This window comes from Dasypus novemcinctus, chromosome 3, assembly GCF_030445035.2.
Source record: "Dasypus novemcinctus isolate mDasNov1 chromosome 3, mDasNov1.1.hap2, whole genome shotgun sequence".
In the NCBI taxonomy this organism is placed as follows: Eukaryota; Metazoa; Chordata; class Mammalia; order Cingulata; family Dasypodidae; genus Dasypus; species Dasypus novemcinctus.
This window is the reverse complement of record NC_080675.1, coordinates 7,875,181-7,891,313: the sequence shown is the minus strand read 5'-3', so window position 1 is coordinate 7,891,313 and position 16,133 is coordinate 7,875,181.

Sequence of the window (16,133 nt, the reverse complement as noted above, 5' to 3'; positions counted from 1 at the left end):
TAATTTTAGGTAGCTGTATATTCTACCAAGACAATAATAGCAGGGTAAGGTTAGAGCTACCCTGTCCAATAGAGTGTCCATTTGCTACACATGTTACTTAGCCCTTGAAAAGTGACTAGTCTTAATTGAGATGTACTACAAGTGCAAAATATATTCCAGGTTTCAAAGACTCAGTAGGACAAAAAGAATGCAAAATATCTTATTAATCATGTTTATGTTGATTATATGTTGAAATGCTAACATTTTAGATATATTGATTTAAATAAAATATATTTTTAAAAGCAATTTTACCTGTTTTTTTTCTTCTTTTTAACGTGGCTACTAAAAAATTCCCTATGTGTTTTTTATTGTATTTCTATGGGTCTTTGCTGTATTAGAAGGTTGGATAGGAAGTATGTCTCTGTTTCCCTGCCTAGAAGATATGATTCCCCAGGCTTCTGGATAATGCCTACTTATCCTCCAGATTCCACACTCAGAAGAGTAATTAATTGGTTCTCCATCTCTTGCATTTATCAGAGAGTTCCATGGGCAGAGGGACTATTGGGCAGTGGTGAGACTGGCTGGAAGTTCAGTGTGCTTAGAGGTCAGGGCATGAGAAATAGCTTGACTATCAAGGTCACAAGGACATGAAACTTTATTTGCATAACATTGGGGAGAAACTGAAGTTTTTATGGCTTAATCAAGGGAGCAGAATCACCAGGGCACTGTCATAAGAAGACGACACCAGTGCACACTCATCAGAGTAGGCCAGGAAGAATGACTGGGGAGCTGCGGGTTCTGACGAAGGTAGCTGGATAATGATGGGTTCTTCCTACAACTGCTGTGCATCCCAGCTTGGAAAACAGATGCCTGGCAGCGAATTTACCTTCAAAATTCCAAAGTGTTGAGACTGTATCTTAGAGTCTACCTAGTACTCACTGCTCACCTTTTTTTTATGGCAATGGTTAGAGTACTCATTGTTTTTTTTGGTTTTTTTTTGGCCATGCTTAGAATATACTCTTATTTTTCTGAATAATTGAAATAGTCTATAATAAAAATGATAGATAAATAAAAGATAGGATAATGTAAGATAGATGATAGATAGACAGACAGACAGATAGATACCAGCAGATATAAAACTACAAAAGCTCTCTTGGAATGGTAATTCTACCCTCTGTGAGATGATCACTCCATATTATCATAAACTCTCCCACTTGATGCATTAGGCCATCATTGATTTTTCATGCACAATTTTCATGGGCCTGCTTGCAAATGTAGAAATAATACCATAGTCTTTAAAATATGTAAAATTATGTTCAGGTGCCATGATCCTGCTATCACTCCCAAGGCTGGTGCACTTGAATCAATTATCTGTTATTCTTTTATATTCATCACTCCAACTGGGAAACATCTGTATACCAATCACTGATGGGCTGACCCATTTTCTGATCAAATTTGTCTTACTTAAGGCACCATTAAGTAGAAAAAAAATCAACATCCTTGCAATCTCCCACTCCCATAGATATTTTTATCGCACATCAGGAATGTCACACCCCAGATGTACTAGTCCTTTAATCCACACGGGGAGGTTCAAAAAGGACTCAAATGCCTCGCTTTTCAGCATCAGTTTAAAGTGTTTCAACTTCCAGGTTCAAACACAAGAAGAGAGATTGAAAGTTGCAGCACCCTAGTAAGAATGTGAGGCCATTCTTACTCGGGTGCTAGATTCAGAAAAATCTACACATGCAACTCTTAAAAATCCCTCGTGTTGTTTCCCATCCCTATTTATCTGCAGACAATTTCACCTCCAGCTGGAAAATTATGTATGCCCATACGTCTACCTGCAAAATACTCGTCATTCTGAACAGCTCAGCTAAAAATGACATGCAGGGCAAACGTATAGCCCAGAGCCTGGAATATGATAGATGCTTAATTTATGATGTTTATGATGTTGATTGTGACGTGTCTTTATTTGGGTCAACTTCAAGATAAGATGTCCTGTAATAAAAATGTAAGTATCATGTAATAATCAGAGCTAAAATATATTAAGCAAATCCTACATGCAGGGCTTTGTGATAGACATACATTAATTCATTTAACCCTCACAAAAATCCTAGAGATGGCATTATTAGTAGTGGATGTGGAAACTGAGGCACAGTTTCATAGCCAAGAAGTCTCTTAAATACTAAGCTATGCTGCCTTAGATACAAATATTCATTTATGAGTACCTGTTATGTCTTTCATACTGTTCTAGCTATGTAAGATTTGAATAAGAAAGAGTTCTTGTCTGTATCTGTTACTTTTACTGCATAACCTACCAACCCAAAATTTAGGGGCTTAAAACAACGCCCATGTTAATGTAGTACACACTTCTGTGGGTCAGCTGGGTGGCTCTTGTCGTGGCTGGCTGACCTCTCTCGTGCATCCCTGGGCAGCTGGCAGGGTGCTGGTGGCAGGGTGATCTCGGGGAGGCTTATTCCCATGCACGGTAGTTGGCAGGATGTTGACATGTTCGTTCTCACTGTGACCTCTCATCCTCCAGCAGGCTGGCTTGGGCTCCTTCACCTGGTGGCCTCATGGCAGCAGGCGAGAAGGCAAGCTCCAATGTGCAAGCCCTTTTCAAGCATCTGCTCGTGTCTCATTTATGATTGTTCCATTGAACAAGGCAAGACACATGACCAAGCCCAGAGGCGCTGTGGACACACTTCCCAAGAGCATGGGCACAGAGATGTGGGGCATCTTTTTGCAAACATGCCACCATGTCCCAGGTTCTAATCTTATTAGTACGGCAAGTTGGGCCAGTCATTTAACCTCAGCACGCCTTAATGAGACTCTCAATAATTACTTCTTGAATGAATGAGTTGGTGAACAATACATATTTCAGAGTATTCCTGTGATATTTGAGGTAGATTTATGAACTGCTGGGGAAACACGTACAGATTAGGGTTTTGTGATTAAGGACTCAGAAGCTCACTCTCATTGTAGACATTGGCTCTAGCTCACCTTGATGTTCTTGCCCCAACTGCCTGATAATTGGGAATAGTCATCTCAGATTCTCTACAGATAATTGATCCTGGTAACTGGTTTTCTGGAAGAATGTAACTTTTCCAAAGCATATTTGAATTGCAGCTCTGGTACGACAGAGCTTTTTACATGGATACATGTTTAGTTTTATTCTTAAAAATACAACAGTAAATTGTTCTAAGGTCATTGTATGTGAAATGAGTAGAAAACAAGTTGGGCCTGATTATCAAGTTACCCCAATTATCCAAATTTCTTCCTCAAAAGTGACACTGGGTCTGTCTGCCCCATATTCTAGGTTGTTAGCATGTGAGTGTTTTCTCACTGATGTTGGGAACAGGCAACCCTAGGTTTACACTGGCGTGCCAGCGTGTCAATCCCTGACCTGACAATAGGTTAGTATAACCGGGACGTGATCCAGGAACCTGGTACTGTGGCTTTCTATGTACAGCATGTAAAGCTGAGAGTCAAGTAATTTAACATTAATGATCCTACAAGCATTAATCTTCACATGCAAATTTGTGCAAACTAATGTAAATTTCCAGTGACCCACAGGCCACGACCTCAAAACATCCCTGCTGTGGCCAAGGAGAATTCTGAATAAAAATAGGAAACGTGACTGAGTTGCCCTGTCTGCCCTGTAATGCGGACCCCTTACAGCTACCCTTTCCCCAGTACTCAGTGCTAGGCACATTCACACTTGCTGTCACCCAAGCTTCCAGCAAACCTCTCGGAAGTCATTATTTCTTCTTTTAAAACTGTGGATACCAAGGCCCAGAGAGATTAAGTGACTTTACCAAGATGGCACAGCTAGAAAGCAACATGTCTGGTTTGTTACTTTCTTCCTCTAGAATGTGAATTTCTCCAGGCAGACCCAACCTTCTCCACATCAGTGAACACCCACAGTATGCAGCTTAGTGTTTTTGCCACTATAGAATTAATTAATTTATTCAATAAATATTTATTGAATGTCTACCATGTACCTGATAAATTACAATTTATGAAAAAGCAATCAAACATGAAGACATTTTGTATCCTAGAACTCTTATTACAGTGCTATTTATATTAATGGTAAAGACAAACTGTATAAATGCACAATAAATTGGAAAACACTGACAGCCTGGAATATTACATGGCTGTTTTTGAAGAATATCTTACATTATAGAGCAGGGGTCACCAAACTATGGTCCTCAGGCCTACCTCTTGTTTTTGTGTACAAAGTTTTATTGGAACACAGCCATGCTCATTCATGTAGGGCAGCTTTCCATTACAATGGCAGAGTTGAGTAGCTGTGGCACAGACTAAATGGCCCAAAAAACCTGGAATATTTACTGTCTAGCACTTTACAGAAAGTTTCCCAACCCCGATACAGAGAAATGTTCTTAAAATGATAGGTGAGAAAGGCAGAACACATAGAGAAAACATATTAGGAGATACTTTGGCGGCACTTTCATTGCGTCTAGTTCAGCGGAGCTTTCTGGGCTCTTGAGTGTGACAGTGGCTGGCCACGAAGGCTGCTTCCTGCACACCAGCCACTGCCCTGGGAGCAGGGCCCTAAAGACCCAGAAACCAGCAGATGCCCTTGCCTCCCAGGGCCTCATCGCCTCGTCACCACGCGCAGTGCTAATTGATTAAAAACATTGAATTATAGCAAATTACTTAAAAGGACAAAAAAAGAAACTAGAAAATTATAGAGGGCACCCTTAATTGTAAAGTGACATAAAAATGAATTCCAATTACAGAATTCTACAGATACGTTATAAAATTCAAATCAGAAAAACACATTTTACATGACTCGACTGAAAATAATATATTCAAAGAGGAAAAAATATGGGAGAATAAGATTACAACAAAATATAATATGCTTAAATGAGTGCATAAGTGTGTATAGATATAAATATAGATGATATATATATACAGATATATGGATATAGACGCAAGTGTGTTATGTATACACATACAAATAACCTTATGAGCAAAATGCCCATTCTTTTCAAGAATATGTAGAATGCTATGATATATTAGATTACTAAGTATGTTACAACACATCCCAAAGAATCAATATAAAACATCCAAGCTCTCTGACTACAATGCAATTAAATTTTAAAAATCAACAATAAAGTATACTCAATATCCTCTACCCCTAACATACTAATATGCTTAGAATCATGATGGGCTAAAAAAAGAACAACAATTAAAAATTTTTAAAATAAATGTTTATTTATAAAAAATTATAAATAAATGTATTGCATATCTCAACTCATGAGATGAAGCTGAGTCAATATTTAAAGTCAAATATATAGCTTTAATTTAATTTACTTAAAATAATCAAAATTTAAAATAAATTAATTAAAAATGTATAAACAACCTATTAAAATAAAAGTTGCTGGATATGAAATAAACATTTAAGAAAATTTCGTTCTTATATCAATAATAAATACTAAAAAATACATAATGGAAAAACAGTGTATTCAAAATAGCCAGACTTGGCCCAGTGGTTAGGGCGTCGGTCTATACCACATGGAAGGTCTGTGGTTCAAACCCAGGGCCTCCTTGACCCGTGTGGAGCTGGCCCATGCGCAGTGCTGATGTGCGCAAGGAGTGTCCTGCCATGCAGGGATGTCCCCCGCGTAGGGGAGCCCCACGTGCAAAGAGTGTGCCCCGTAAGGAGAGCTGCCCAATGCAAAAGAAAGTGCAGCTTGCCCAAGAATGGTGCCACACACATGGAGAGCTGACACAACAAGATGATACAACAACAAAAAAGAAACACAGATTCCCGTGCCGCTGACAACAACAGAAGCAGACAAAGAAAAAGATGCAGCAAATAGACACAGAGAACAGACAACCAGGGCGGGGGGAGCAGGGGGCTGGGGGCGGGGGAGGAGGGGAGAGAAATAAATAAATAAATCTTTAAAAAATAGCAACAATTCCATTAGGCACTATAATAAATTTTTTTAAAGATATGTAAATGGCTAGGTAGGCAATTACAAAAATGCTACTGCTGTACTTAAAAGAAGACTCAATTTTCTCAAATTATTTTATAAATTTAATAAAGTTAATTTTAAAAACTCTTCAGTTTTTCAGGAAACTGGCCTTGGTATCATAAAATTAGCATGAAAAAACAAAGAGTCAATAAAAGCCAAGACAATTTTGAACAAAAAAAATGAGAATAGATACTTGTTCTACCAGGTATCAAGATGTATTTCAAACCTCTAGTAATTAAGCAATGTGGTTTTAATTGTACCAAAAAAAAGAGCAACAAGATATCTTTTCCAGCCATCTGATTGCCAAAAAAAAAAATCTGATATTATGAAATTTTGGTGAAGAACTGGAGAAACAGCAACTCTCAACTACTGTGGGTGGGATGGAAGGATGGTGCAATAAATTTGGAAAACAATTTAGCACTGTCTAGTAAAATTGAGCATATCAGTGATTTTCAACTCATAAATTTAACTTCTAGGGATATATCCAAGAGAAACTTACCAAAGAGTACAAAAATGTTCATTTCAGCATTGTCTAAAAGAAATAAAAATTGGAATGCTAAATATCTATCAAGTGGAAAATCATCTAAAATGTTTACATTGCTTCAGTGAAAACAATGTACAGGAATGGAAATGAATTGTAACTGTACATATCAATGTGAATGATTTAATTTACAATAGCAAGTGAAAGAATCAAATATTTAGGAAAAACTTCACCAAGAACATAAAGGACTTCTATTCAGAAAACTACAAAAGAAACCAAAGAATGCCTAAATAAATGAAAGGATATTCCGTGTTAATGGTTGGAAGACTAAATAGCATTAAAACGGCAATTCTATCCAAACTGATCTACAAATTTAATGCAATCCCAATAAAAATTCCAAAAGTCCTCTTTGTAGAATTGGAAAAACCAATTATCAAATTTATCTGGGTAGGTGCCCCCAAATAGCCAAAACTATTTTTAAAGGGAAGAATGAGGTTGGAGTACTCTCACTTACTGACTTTAAATATATTATTTAGCTATACTTGTAAAAACATGGTACTGGCATAAAGAAGAAAGATTGACCAATGGAATTGAATTGAGGGTTTGGAAATAGACCCTCTTCATTTCTAGTCAAGTGATTTTTCACAAGATTGTCAAACCAACCCAACCGGAGTAGAACAGTCTATTCAACAAATGGTGCTGGGAAAACTGGACATACATATCTAAAAGAAAGAGGATCCCTATCTCACACCATGAACAAAAATTAACTCAAAATAAATCAGAGACCTAACAATGAAAACTAGAGCCATAAAATTCCTAGAAGAAAATATAAGGAAATATCTTCAAGATCTAGTGGTAGGTTGTATTTTCTTGGACCTTACACCCAAAGCATGAGCAATGGAAAAAAAAAAATAGATAAATGGGACTTCTTCAAAATTAAACACTTTTGTGCTTCAAACAACTTTGTTAAGAAGGTGAAAAGGCAGCTACTCAGTGGAAGAAAATCTTCTGAAACTACAGATCTGACAATGGCTTGATTTCTATGCTATATGAAAGGATCACACAACTCAACGACAAAAAGAAAAGCAACTAATTAAAAAATGGGCAAAATGTTTGAATAGACATTTTTTCCAAAAAGAAAATAGAAATGGCCAAATAGCACCTGAATATCCCTAGCTATTAGGGAAATGAGGATCTAAACAACAATGAGATATCATTTCATGCCTTGAAGAATAGTCATAATTTTAAAACCAGAAAACTAAAAGAATTGGAGAAGATGTGGAGAAATAGGAACACTCCTTCACTTTTGGTGGGAGTACAAAGTGTTGCAGCATCTGTGGAATAGGGTTTGGTGGTTCCTCAGCAAGCTGAATATAGAACTGTCATATAACCTGGCAATCTCACTATTAGGAATACATTCAGAAGAACTGAAAACGAGAACACGAATAGATATTTGCACATAGATATTCATATCGGCATTATTAACAATTGCTAAAAGATGGTAACAAACTAAGTGTCCATCAACTGGTGAGTGGATAGATAAAATATGGTATGTACATATAATGGAATACTATTCACCTGTAAGAAAAAATTGAACTGGGAAAATATATTACATGAATGAACCTTGAGGACATTATGCTGAGTGAAATAAGCCAGACACAAAAGAATGACTATTGTATGGTCTCATTGACAAGCTAAAAAGGATGAGTGAACTTATGGATTTAAATTACAGAGTAGGAGACAGAATGTGGGTTGAGAAGGAGCTGATACTGAATGTGTGTAGAATGTTTATAAGGTCAATTGTAAATAAGTGGTAATGGATAGAGTTGATGGTAGCACATTATAATGATTATAACTAACACTGCTGACTTATGAATGTCATTCTGGCTGAAAGGAATAGTCTAGGGAGGTTAATGTTAATTGAATAATAACTAGAAGACAATCTAGGAATTGTATAAAATAGTGATATTAGTAGTAGATGAGTTTTGTAGTTAATATGATAAATACAAGAATATTCCTCTCCTACAAGGTTTTAAGAATATGGTGATACAAAGGAAAAGTTAAACTGATGAAACTTATAGATTATAGTTAACAGTAATATAGTAATTTTTTGGCAGAGACAGAGAAAGAACTATGTCAATTCTAAAGGTAAAAAAAATAATATGGGATTTTGTTTTATGAGATATGAATATGATTAAGCATTTTTTACTCATTTTCTTCATTAATAAGTAGACCTTGATCATGTCCTTTAAACACTCCATACTCATTTCTGTGCAGATCTTTTTCAGTGAAAATATCCTTCAAGAATGAAGGTGAAATAAATACATTTTCAAATGAAAGTAAACTAAGAAATTTGCCACCAGCGACAACAAGAAATGCTAGAATAAATTCTTCAGGCTGAAGGAAAAGAAACTGGATGAAAACTCTTATCTTCAAAAAGAAAGAGTATAAGAAAAGGTAAATATATGTGTAAATATAGAAGACTAATTTTTTTGCCTTTTTCCTCCTAATTTCTTTATAATACATAAAAATGCATTAAATGAAATATACGAAAAATTTTCTGGTGGGTTTATAGTGAATGTAGGAAAGACACTTTCTTCATAACATAAAAATACAAGGTGAAGCAGCAGGTACTGATGTAGAAGCTGCAGCAAGTTGTCCAGAATATCTAGCTAAGATAATTGATAAATTTGGCTACACTAAACAACAGATTTTCAATGTAGACAAAACAGCCTTCTATTGTAAGAAGGTGCCATCTAGGACTTTCATAGCTAGAGAGAAAAGTATGCCTGGATTCACAGCTTCAAAGAACAGGCTACTCTCTCATTAGGGACTAATGCAGTTGGTGACTTTAAGTTGAAGCCAATGTTCATTTATGATTCTGAAATTCCTAGGGTCCTTAAAAATCATGCTAAAACTACTCTGCCTCTATAAATGGGACAACAAAGCCTGGATGACAATATATCTGTTTACAGCATAGTTTAGTGAATATTTTAAGCAACTATTGAGTCCTACTACTCAGAAAACAAAATTCCTTTCAAAATATTATTGCTCATTGACAATGCACCTGGGAAACCAAGAGCTCTGATGAAACTAGGAATGAGATTAATATAGTCTTCGTACCTTGTAACACAATATCCATTCTAAACTCCATTGATCAAGAAGTAATTTCTACATTCAAATCTCATTAATTAAGAAATACCTTTCATAAGGCTATACCTTCCATAGATTGTGATTTTTCTGATGGATCTGGGCAAAGTAAATTGAAAACCTTCTGGAAAGGATTCGCCATTCTAGATGCCATTAAGAGCATGCATGATTCATGGGAGAGGGTCAACATATTAGCATTAACAGACGTTCAGAACAAGTTGATTCCAATCCTCCTAGATGACTTTAAGAAGTTCAAGACTTCAGTGGAGGAAGTAAATGCAGATGTAATGGAAACAGCAAAAGAATTAGAATTAGAGTGGAGTCTCAAGATGTGACTTTAATGCTGTAATCTCATGATAAAATGTTAATAGATGAAGAATTGCTGCTTAAGGAAGGGCAAAAAGGTGGTTTCATGAAATGGAATCTATTCCTGGTTAAGGTCTGTAAGCATTATTGTAATGAGAGCAAAAGATTTAGAACATTACATAGACTTAGTTGATAAAGCAGAAAAAGGGTTTGAGGGGACTGCCTTTTTTTTTTTTTTAAGTACTGAGGTGAGGATTGAACCTGGGACCTTGTATGTGAAAAGCCAGTGCTCAACTACTGAGTTACACTGGCTCCCTTGGGTTGGTTTTTCCATTTATTTGCTTGTTTGTTTTTTGTTATTTGTTATATTTTTTTAGGAGGTACCAGGGACTGAATCTAGGACCTCCTGTGAGGGAAACAGGTGCTCAACAGCTTGAGCCACATCTATTCCCAAATTGACTCCAATTTTGAAAGAAGTTCTATTATGTAAAATGTTATCAGACGGCATTGCATGCTACAGAGAAATCTTTCATGAAAGGAAAAGTCACCTGATGTGGAAAACTTCATTGTTTTCCTGTTTAAAGAAATTGCCACAGCCACTCCAATATTCAGCAACCACCATCCAAAGCAGCCATCAACAGTGATGGCTGGAAAAGATTATGACTCGCTGAAGGCTCAGATGATTATTAACATTTTAGCAAAAAAAGTATTTTTAATTAAGGTATGTACATTTTTAGACATAATGCTATTTCACACTTAATGGACTACAGTCTAGTCTAAACATAGCATTTATATACCCTGGGAAACCAAAAAATTCATGTGACTCACTTGATTGCTATATTCACATAATTGCAGTGAACTAAACCTGTAATATCTCCAAAGTATGCCTACAGAATAAAAAGCAAAACCCCCATGATCATCTCAATAGATACAGAGAAATACTTGACAAAATGCAATACTTTTTATGGTAAAAAGAATTTAAAAAATAAAGAAAGGAATTTTCTCAACCTTATAAAGGGTATCCATGACAAACCCACAGCTGGCATCATACTTAATGAAAAAGACTGAATTCTTTCCCCTAAGATCATGAACAAGACAAGGATGTCCACTCTTGCCATTTCCATGCAATAGTGTAGTGGAGGTTCAGCCAGTGCAATCAGGCAAGAAAAAGAAACAAAGGACATCCAAATTGGAAAGGAATTTGACAAACTACATATATTTTCAAATGATATGAACTTACATGTAGAAATTCCTAAGGAATCCACTAAAAATATATTTGAACTAATAAACAAGACCAGCAATGTGGCATAATAAAGATCAATATATAAAAATCAATTGTATTTCTATATAATTGCAATGAATAATCCAAAAATGAAATACAGAATATGATTTCATTTACAATACCATCAAATATTAAATACTTAGAAATAAATTTAGTGAAAGAAATGGAAAACTCTAAAAACTACAAAATATTGTTGAAAGAAATTAAAGACCTAAATAAATGAAGAGACATCGTATGGTCATGGATCAGAACACTTAATATTATTAAAATGGGAATATTCCCCAAGTTGATATAATGATTTAATGCAGTTCCTATCAAAGTCCAAGCTGTATTTTTTTTAAATAAATTGACAAACAGATACAAAAATTCAAAAATCCAAGTTCTAAGCTACTCAAGCAAATATCTTGCAACAGTTCAGCTTAAACAATGGGAATTTATTTGCTCACAGTTGTGAGGCTAAGAGAACAACCAAATCAAGACATCATTAAATGTATGCTTTCACCGTGAAGGCTATGGAGTTCTGGAACTGACTGCCAGCAATCCTTAGTCCTTTGTCACATGGCACTGACATGGTGGCATCTCCTGGTTTCTTTCTTCTCTTCTGGGTTCCACTGATACTCAGCTTCTGGCTGCTCCATCTGGCTTTCTCTCTGAGTGTCTGAATTTCTTTCTCTTATAAAGGACTCCAGTAACAGGATTATACTCATCCAGTGCCACACCTTAACTGAAGTAACCTTATTAAAGCTTACTTACAATGGGGTCACATTCACAGGAATGTGTGACGTTTAAGAACATGTTTTCCTGAGGTACATGCTCCAAACCACCATGCCAAGTTTAACCAAACATTTCTGCAAAAGAGCACAGTTGGAGGACTCATATTTTCTGATACCAAAATTTACTATAATATAAAGCTATGTTGTATTTGCTTCCTGGGCTGCTCGAGCAAATGCTGTGCAATGGGTTGGGCTTAAACAATGGGAATTTATTAGCTTACAGTTTTGAGGCCCTAAAAATGTCCAATGCAAGGCATCATCAAGGTGATGCTTTCTTCCAAAAGACTGGCTGCTGGAGATCCTTGGCTCCTCTACCACACGACAATTCACATGGAGGCATCTGCTGGTCTCTCCCTTCTCCCGGGTTTCATTGATTTCAGCTTCTTGTTTCTTTGGCTGTCTCTATATATGTCTGTGTTCATTCTATTTATAAAGGACTCCAATAAGTAGATTAAGACCCACCCTGAGTGAAGTGGGTCCCACTTAACTGAAATAACGTCCTAATTAAAAGGTCCTAGTTGCATGGGGTTCACACTCAATGGAATGGATTAACTTTAAGAATATGTTTTCAGGAGTGATTACAGCTCCAAACCACCACATATGGTACCCAAGACAGTGTGGCATTGGTATAAGGATAGAAAAATAGATAAATTGAATAGAATTCACAGTCCAGGAAAGCATCACCCCAAAGAGTCTCAGAAATTAGTGCCTGAGATTCACACAGAGTCAGGAATAGTTGCTATTGCCAGCAACCAGAGTCAAAATCCTCTTAACATGGGAAAAAGTTAACCCTCTTTTTATTCCATGTAATAAAGTCTAAAAGCAATACACGACAGGATCAAACTGTTTACAAGTAACTTAACTTTTTCCCAGAATAAAGCTTGAAATAGTTGTAAGAATACAAAATGTCTGTCAACAAGATAAAAATCCATTCAATAAAAATGTAATGAGTATGCAAAGAAGCAAGATAACAAAACTCATAATGAAGAGAACATGTCAATAAAAATTGACCCAGAAATGACAGAGATGATAGAAATAGTAGGAAAAAAAAGCCACTATAAGAGTTATAGAGTTATAACTGTATTCTGTATGTTCAAGAAGCTAGTATAAAGACCAATATCATTAAGTAGAGATAGAAGAAAAAATTTTAAAGACCCAAATCAAACCTCCCCATTTGAAAATGGTAATATCTTAAATTAAAAATACATTGGGTTAAATTAATGGCATATTAGACATTGCAGAAGAAAAGATACATAAATTTGAAGACATAGCAAGAGAAACTAAAATGAGACATAGAGAGAAAAAGATAGAGAAAAATGAGCAGAATATCAGTGGACTGTGAAATAATTTCAAGTAGCAAATATTGCTTAGATTCAACACAAAGAGATAAGCCATAAAAGAAAAAAAAAGTTGATAAATTGTATTTCATTTCTGTTCCTCAAAATATACTGTAGGAGAATAAAAAGACAAGCTTCTGACTGGGAGAAAATGATTTCAAATCACATAACTGATAAAAGACTTGTAAAAAATATACAAAGATCAACTCCTACCCTCTGGTTTTTTGGACTTACCCCGGCCAGAGAACAGGGAGATGAAGAAGGTCAACCACCACACCAGGGAGTCAAGAGTGCCTACAACTGCAAGTAGGAGAATTGCATCCATCATCCATGCAGAATCTAAGCCCCCTCTCGATATAGAGGTGGAGTAGACATCACCATCCCAGGGTTCACAGGATGGAGGAATAGAGTATGGGTTAGAGTGGACTTGCGGGTGTTCTGCCATGGAACTATTGTGATTAGTAAGGGAAGAAATTGTAGCACTAATGTGGAAAAAGTGGCCACAGTAGCTGCTGAGGGTAGGGAGAGGGAAGAAGAGATATGATGTGGGGGCATTTTCAGGACTTGGAGTTGTCCTGGATGGTACTGCAGGGACAGATGCTGTACAATGTACATCCTGCCATGGCCCACTGGATGGACTGTGGGAGAGTGTAAACTACAATGTAAACCACTATCCATGTGGTGCAGCAGTGCTCCAAAATGTATTCACCAAATGCAATGAATGTCCCATGATGATGAAAGAGGTTATTGATTTGGGAGGAGTGAGGTGAGGAGGGTGGGGGGTATGTGGGGACCTCTTATATTTTTTTAATGTAACATTTTTTTAAAAATAAGAAGAGGGAAAATATATATACAAAGAACTATCAAAACACTAAAATAAATACATAAAAAATTAGCGAAAGATTTGAAGAGACATTTCCTCAAAAATGCACAGATAAATAATCATGTGACCAGATGTGCAATATCATCAATCAGGGAAATGTAATATAAAACTACAATGAGATACTGTTACACACCTTCTAGAATGTCTAAAATTAAAAAGCCAAAACCTAGCAAATGTCAAGAATGTGGAATAACTGGAACTCTCATATACTGCTGGTAGGAGAGTAAAATGCTACAGCCAATTTGGAAACAGTTTGAAAGTTTCTTAAAAAGGTAAGCATATACCTGCTATTGACCCAACCATTCTACTCCTAAGTATTTATCCAGGATAAATGAAAGCATATATTTTTATAAATAATTTACAAATGTACATAGCAATTTTATTCATACTAGCTTATAACTAGAAACAACCCAAATGTCTATTAATAAATGAATGGATAAACTAATTGTGTATATCTATGCAATAGGATATTACTTGGCATTTAAAAAGATTGAACTACTGATGCACTAACAACACGGACAAGCTCAAAATAAGTATGAGTAAAAGAAGTCAGAAAAAAGGATCATTTACAGTATGATTCTATTTATTCTTTTAATATAAAAATTGCAAAAAAAAAAAAATCTATAGTGACAGAAAGTCTCTCAGTAGTTTCCTGCATATGAGGGAAAGGAGTTGAAGGGAAGACTTACCAAAGGACATGACAAACTTTGGGGAGTGAAGGATATCTTCATTTTCTTGATGGTGGTGATAATTTTTCAGAAGTACACATGTGTCAAAAATTATCAAATTGTATGTTTTAAACAAGTACAATATATAGCCTGTTAATTACATTTCAAAAAACCTATTAAAACATTAATAAAAATAAGATAACTAAGAAAAGTCTATCAATACTTGGCTATGACAGTTCACATTCCTAAATAGTCCAATTTAAAAGTAACTCACAAAAGAAATTGGAAAATATTTTGAACAGGATGATAATAAAATTTCATTATCTGAAAATTTGTGAAATGCAGCTGAAGCCATATATAAGGGAAATTTTAAATCTATATAATCCTTATACTCCAAAAGAAGATCCAAATTAATTATCTACTCAGATAATTTATACCCACTTTATGAGTGTATTTAAAGAAGGAATTAAACATAAATAACTATAAACAAGGAAATAAGAATAAATTAAATAAAAATGCTAAAAATGGAGAAAATCAGTGTAACTAAAAGTCAGTTCTTTAATAGGATCAATAAAATAGATGAGACTATGTAGACTGAACCAAGACAAAAAGGAGAGAAGATATAAATTCTAATGATAGAAATGAAAAAGGGGAAATAACTACAGATCCTATAGACATTGAAAAGACAACAAAAGAATATTATGGACACCTTAATGCTAATAAATTTTACAATTAGATGAAATGGGCAAATTCCTTGGCAGTCAAAAGTAACCAAAGTTGACCCAAAAGAAAATTTAAAATTTAACTAGCCTTATACATATTAAAGAAATTATTGAATAAAAAGTGTTCCCAAAAGAAAAACTCCAGACTGCATGACCAGATTGCTACAATCAAACCAAATGGAAGAAATAATACAAATCTTACTCAAACTTTCTCTGAACGTAGAGAAGGGAACATTTCCCACCTCTTTTTATGAATCCAGGATTACTGTTTAGTCTATAGAAATGGGTTGGCTTTTACAATGGGAATTTATTGGCTTAAAAGCTTATAGTTCTGAGATTGCAAAAATGTCTAAATCAAGGCATCTTCAAGGTAATACCTTCTTCATGAAGACCAGCTGCCAGTAACCCTGGACTCCCCTGTCACATGGCAAGGCATGTGGCAGTGTCTGCTGTTCTCTCCCTTCTCTTCTGGGTTTTGTTGCTTCCAGCTTTTTGTTTCCATGACTTTCTCTCTTCATCTGAATTTCATTCTCTTATAAAGGCCTCC